The sequence below is a fragment of the Babylonia areolata genome, chromosome 28 (assembly GCF_041734735.1).
Source record: "Babylonia areolata isolate BAREFJ2019XMU chromosome 28, ASM4173473v1, whole genome shotgun sequence".
NCBI classification, from domain to species: Eukaryota; Metazoa; Mollusca; class Gastropoda; order Neogastropoda; family Buccinidae; genus Babylonia; species Babylonia areolata.
In genome coordinates this window covers 1,913,548-1,919,982 of record NC_134903.1, presented here as the reverse complement: position 1 = coordinate 1,919,982, position 6,435 = coordinate 1,913,548, and positions in this window count along the sequence as shown.

Sequence of the window (6,435 nt, the reverse complement as noted above, 5' to 3'; positions counted from 1 at the left end):
ATCTGGAAGATTCTGTAAACATTCCGCAGAAATGCAGTATAGATTTTAAAATGAATACTTTGAAAATGATTTGCCATTGAAATGGCACTAAAGATTCGGCAAAAGAAAATAAACAGAGTTTGTAAAAGCTGTAGACAGACAAGTATCTTTTTAAATTTTTATTTAGGCAGATGGTTTGAAACTAAGCAAGTCTGTAGGAGTTCTAGACAGACAAGTATAATTCTTATAAGGAAGGATGGTTGGAAACTAAGCAAGGCTGTATGAACACATTAGACAGAGAAGCAGTAAAATCAGAATAGAATAATAGTTTGAAAATAAGAGCCTCATGTGTAACTTCCTGCTGGACAACGTCAACAAATCCAGCCAAGCTTCATTTTCATCTGGTTAATAGATTGGTCAAAATTAATGCCGAGCTGCTGTCAGAATCAACAATTTAAAGATTTTTTTTCCCTCTATCTTTCTTTGAATTATGACCACTGAGTATCAAGTATCAATCAGATTTAAATGTTACTTTTGTAATCATTCATATTGTTTTCTAGAAATTGTACTTGCTTGGGTTGAGACATTCCAAACTGATTTTTATATACATGCATCCAGTTTGTACACTGTGTGAATTTTGTGGGCACAGGTTAGGGAGAGATGGATGATTTAGAGTGGATGGTATGACCAGTATATCAGTTGTTTTTTGAGTTAGTGGGATGCTGTCTGTTTGACAGGTGGGCTGTTGCCTGTGATGGAGGGTTTTCACTGCCTGCCATTGTACAGTTACAGTTCTTGATCATCTGTATTATAGGTGATGATGATCGTTTTAAGCATTGTATGATGCTGACTTTTGTTTGACAGCTGGGGTTGGCTGATGACTTGAGCTGGGCTGTTAACATGATTTGGTTCGATTTTGATTTGACTTTAGACATTAGGGGAAAAAAAAGAAAGCATCGGTGACACATTTTTCATCATATCACATAAGCATCTTACAGTCTCATAAAGCATCTAATAGTGATATAAAGTATCAGTGACATATTTCCCATCACATCACACAACACACAAGCATCCTACAGGCATACAAAGTATCAGAGACACATTTTCCAACATCACACAGACATCATACAGGCTCAACAGTGCAGGGCCTTCTCCGGTGTGTGGCCTTGTGGGTACACAACATTGACAGTTCTCTGGTGCCATTTGAACAGTGTGGAAGACAGGGCAGCAACAAGAATAAAACAAAGGTGTTAACAATGATTTGTGCTGTACTTATATACATGCATTTGATTATCTGTGATTGAACTTGATATGGCTGGAAATAATATTTTTCCAAGAGATGTTTTATCTTAAATATGCACACATATATGCGCAATTCATTGTTTATTTGTTGGTTATTGTTGTCAGTACATAAAATGAACTGGTTTTATCATGTGTGGGGGTGTAAATGTATGATGTCTTTTGTTATCGGCCGTAGTTTCGTCTGCTCCGCATAGGCGGATAGTAGTTTGCACAGGACAGGAATGTCAGACCCCTGCCGGAGTCTGCACTCGTTGGGTCACGGTAAGTATGTTATTTAAACGTAATTTTAGATAGAAAATTTCCTATGTCTTTTATTTCATTTCTATGTTTGACAGTAGAGAACAAAATTAAGGCATGATATTAACGCCTGTGTGTATGGAGCCATTCATTCACGTGTACATCAGGAACTGAAGAAATTGTTTAACTTATCATGATTTGTTTTTGGGATAGATTTTGTCTTGTGATTATATTTAAAGATGACTAACTGATAAGATGATTTGTTTTTATAAAGATTTATTTCAGTGATAAGAGCAGTTTTTTGGAATTGGATGATTGATTCTTATGGATGTACCAGTATTTATTGGATCTGTTGATAACATGATTGATTCACTGTGGAATATATGTGATTCATTGTGGGATATATTACTCCAGTATTGCCTTGATTGAGTGAGAAATAAATATTACAAATAAATCATGTAATTTATTTACAATGATGTGAATTTTTTGTGTGTATTCTGTCTCCCAAGTTGACCTGCTGGTGTTTGAATGCAGAAGATATAATGTGCATGTTGTAATCCCTGTTGGTTGTATCAAATATGCATGTCAAATACCCGGTAATTCTGATCAGTTTTCAGTTGGTCTTGGAAACACAGACATATTAGGCATGTACACAGCTCCAACATAAGTCTGGCTGCTTGAATGACAGGGTACAAACATTTTGTGAACAGATATCAAATTTCATAGTTCTGTCTGAGCCTTGTTTTGTTTGGTCACTAATCTTATAATCTTACGTCTGTTGTTTTTGGTGTGAATGATGCAGAATTCCTTTTTATGGGAGGTCACTCTAGACAACTAATTACTATAAAGTAGTTGTTTCCCTTAGATCGTCCGCACTTTTGCTGCTTCCTTCTCTCAAAGTGTGTGTGTCGGTGTGTCTGTCTTCTTTTCTTCTCCTACCTTTTCTGTTTTTGTCGGACAGTTTCTCTGTTTATCTTTCTCTCTGTCTCTCTCACTATCTCTTTCACTTCCCTCAGCGTCTCACTTTCTGCTTCTGTCTCTCTGTGTCTGCCATGACTGTGTGGTTCAATGAGTTTGTTGTAACTGTATCCTCCACACCCCAAATGGGGCAACAGGATTACATTTCTGCACACTGCATGTACATATGTACATATACACGCATGCACACACGCATGCAGATTAGGAGAGACGGTGAGAGACAAACAGGAAGATATAGACAGAAACGTGCATTCCTTCAGCGCACAGACTAGAAGAGACAGAGACAAACAGGAAGATATAGACACAAACGTGCATTCCTTCAGCGCACAGACTAGGAGAGACAGAGAGAAACAGGAAGATATAGACACAAACGTGCATTCCTTCAGTGCACAGACTAGGAGAGACAGAGAGAAACAGGAAGATATAGACACAAACGTGCATTCCTTCAGTGCACAGACTAGGAGAGACAGAGAGAAACAGGAAGATATAGACACAAACGTGCATTCCTTCAGTGCACAGACTAGGAGAGACGGTGAGAGACAAACAGGAAGATATAGACACAAACGTGCATTCCTTCAGCGCACAGATTAGGAGAGACAGTGAGAGACAAACAGGAAGATATAGACACAAACGTGCATTCCTTCAGTGCACAGACTAGGAGAGACGGTGAGAGACAAACAGGAAGATATAGACACAAACGTGCATTCCTTCAGCGCACAGATTAGGAGAGACAGTGAGAGACAAACAGGAAGATATAGACACAAACGTTCATTCCTTCAGTGCACAGATTAGGAGAGACAGAGACAAACAGGAAGATATAGACACAAACGTGCATTCCTTCAGTGCACAGATTAGGAGAGACAGTGAGAGACAAACGGGAAGATATAGACACAAACGTGCATTCCTTCAGCACAGAATGATATCCCAGCAAGTCCTCCTTTGCACTTCGTGTATTTATTTCAGCAAGTCTGGTCTGACACTGAATGACATGTGACGCACCCAACAAACACCCTGGCTAGCACTGGCTGAATCAGAAGCTGACACGTTTTTCACGTGTACTCAATCATTAGACTGAAAACACACTTTAATATATGAATACTGGTTTACACTAGTTACGATTTAAAAAACCCGTTCTGGCTGGAAAGGTGACGATAATACAGTCACGAACCTTTTCAACTTTCCAGAATTAATTTCAGCTGGTGAACAGTCACACTGAACTACACCGTCATAAAATGGCCAACAAATGGCAGAAATATTGAAATACTCCGTTAGGACTGGACGTCACAACTTCTGATTTAACAGAAGCTTTTGATTAACAAACAAATAAACAAAAAAAACCCACAAAAAAATAGGTGGGGGGTGGGGGGTGGGAGTGTAGTTCAATTCGAACACACTTTAAAACAGAATTCAGGCGCCGTGCCAACAAAAGCCAGACTTAACAAACACTGGAGTGCACTTTTTTTTTTTTTTTAATGCTGACATAGAGTTGAGAGTAGAGAGAGAAAATGAAATGAGCGAGAGAACATTCTCTCCAAGATCCCACAGACTCCAGAAGCTACCGACTCTGTCCGAGAAACGAGGGGTGGGGGGTGAGGGTGTGTGTGATGAATGGGGTTAGAGTGAACTGATGCATCATTTTTCTACCTTAACCTGATCCCTTTTTATTAGGGGTGGTGAGGGTGTGTGTGATGAGTGGGGTTAGAATGAACTGATGCATCATTTTTCTACCTTAACCTGATCCCTTTTTATTAGGGGGAGATGGGGGACGGGGGGAGTGAATGGGGTTATGGGGTTAGAGTGAACTGATGCATCATTTTTGGGGGGTGGGGGTCTTGTTCGTTGGGATTATATTTTTCTTTTTCTTTGAAAAGGTCGTTTTTTCACCTAAGCTCCGGTTCATGTCCAGCATGCTTTGGTTTCATTCTTATTACATTCACGCACTGTGCACACACTTTCTGATCTGTCTGTACCTTCCTGAAGAGCACATTGAATACTGGATTCGCACCACAGGAAAGAAATTTGCTCTTTTTTTTATCTTGATTTTTTGGGTTTGACATCTTCTGATTTTCTAAACTACGCGCTTTTGTGCACACTGGCGTCAAAACTCTCCTTGCTTGTGTAGTTAGCTAGTGGAGACTCCCTAACCCCCCTGTCCTCCCCCCTTCCCCACCTGAGGACACATGAAGGAGGTGGAGACTCCCTAACTCCCCCTGTCCTCCCCCCTTCCCCCCCTGAGGACACATGAAGGAGGTGGAGACTCCCTAACCCCCCTGCCCTCCCCCCTTCCCCCCCTGAGGACACATGAAGGAGGTGGAGACTCCTTAACCCCCCTGTCCTCCCCCCTTCCCCCCCTGAGGACACATGAAGGAGGTGGAGACTCCTTAACCCCCCTGTCCTCCCCCCTTCCCCCCCTGAGGACACATGAAGGAGGTGGAGACTCCTTAACCCCCCTGTCCTCCCCCCTTCCCCCCCTGAGGACACATGAAGGAGGTGGAGACTCCTTAACCCCCCTGTCCTCCCCCCTTCCCCACCTGAGGACACATGAAGGAGGTGGAGACTCCCTAACCCCCCTGTCCTCCCCCCTTCCCCCCCTGAGGACACATGAAGGAGGTGGAGACTCCTTAACCCCCCTGTCCTCCCCCCTTCCCCACCTGAGGACACATGAAGGAGGTGGAGACTCCTTAACCCCCCTGTCCTCCCCCCTTCCCCACCTGAGGACACATGAAGGAGGTGGAGACTCCTTAACCCCCCTGTCCTCCCCCCTTCCCCACCTGAGGACACATGAAGGAGGTGGAGACTCCCTAACCCCCCTGTCCTCCCCCCCCTTCCCCACCTGAGGACACATGAAGGAGGTGGAGACTCCTTAACCCCCCTGTCCTCCCCCCTTCCCCACCTGAGGACACATGAAAGAGGTGGAGACTCCTTAACCCCCCTGTCCTCCCTCTTCCCCACCTGAGGACACATGAAGGAGGTGGAGACTCCCTAACCCCCCTGTCCTCCCCCCTTCCCCACCTGAGGACACATGAAGGAGGTGGAGACTCCCTAACCCCCCTGTCCTCCCCCCTTCCCCACCTGAGGACACATGAAGGAGGTGGAGACTCCCTAACCCCCCTGTCCTCCCCCCTTCCCCACATGAGGACACATGAAGGAGGTGGAGACTCCTTAACCCCCCTGTCCCCCCCCCTTCCCCGCCTGAGGACACATGAAGGAGGTGGACACTTACTCGGACAGGTCCGTCCGTCGGGATGCCTGTGGCCAGAGAGATCAGAACGAGGCTGTAAAGCAACTGCGTTCAGAAACGATGCTACAATTGGGTTACGTTCAGACACCGAGCAACGTTGGTAGCGATAGCTACAGACACTGGCAATGACACTTGGAAAACAGTGAAATGTCCACTGAGAAAAACAAATTCTTCATAAAACTACACTTTGACATCGCACTATAGTTTTGAAGACCGTGTCCAAAGACAACGACCAGGAAATCAAAGGGACGATAACTAACACCTCTGTCTTTCCCCTGAGCATTTTTTTCAGGACAGGAAATCAAAGGAACCAAAACCAACTCCTGTATCTTTCTCTTGATCAATTTATTTCGTTGATGTGGTTGCTCAAATCTTTAGAAACAACATCAACAACAAGTGGTTCAGCATCAGCTCTGGGATCCAGAAGAACCCCAGTGATTCTATCATTGGTGGCTGCCCTCTAGAATATCAATGTTGCCAAAAAACAAAAAAACAAAAACACACACACACAAAAAAAACAATACAGGCTGAGGCTGTAAACTTTCCTTGCCCTTTGCATCATTGTGCAAAGGTTTTGTAACGTGGTTTGCAATTCTTTATCTCTTTTATTCATTCATTTACATATTCATATATATATATATATATATATATATATATATATACACACATATATATGTATGTATTTATTTATTTATCTA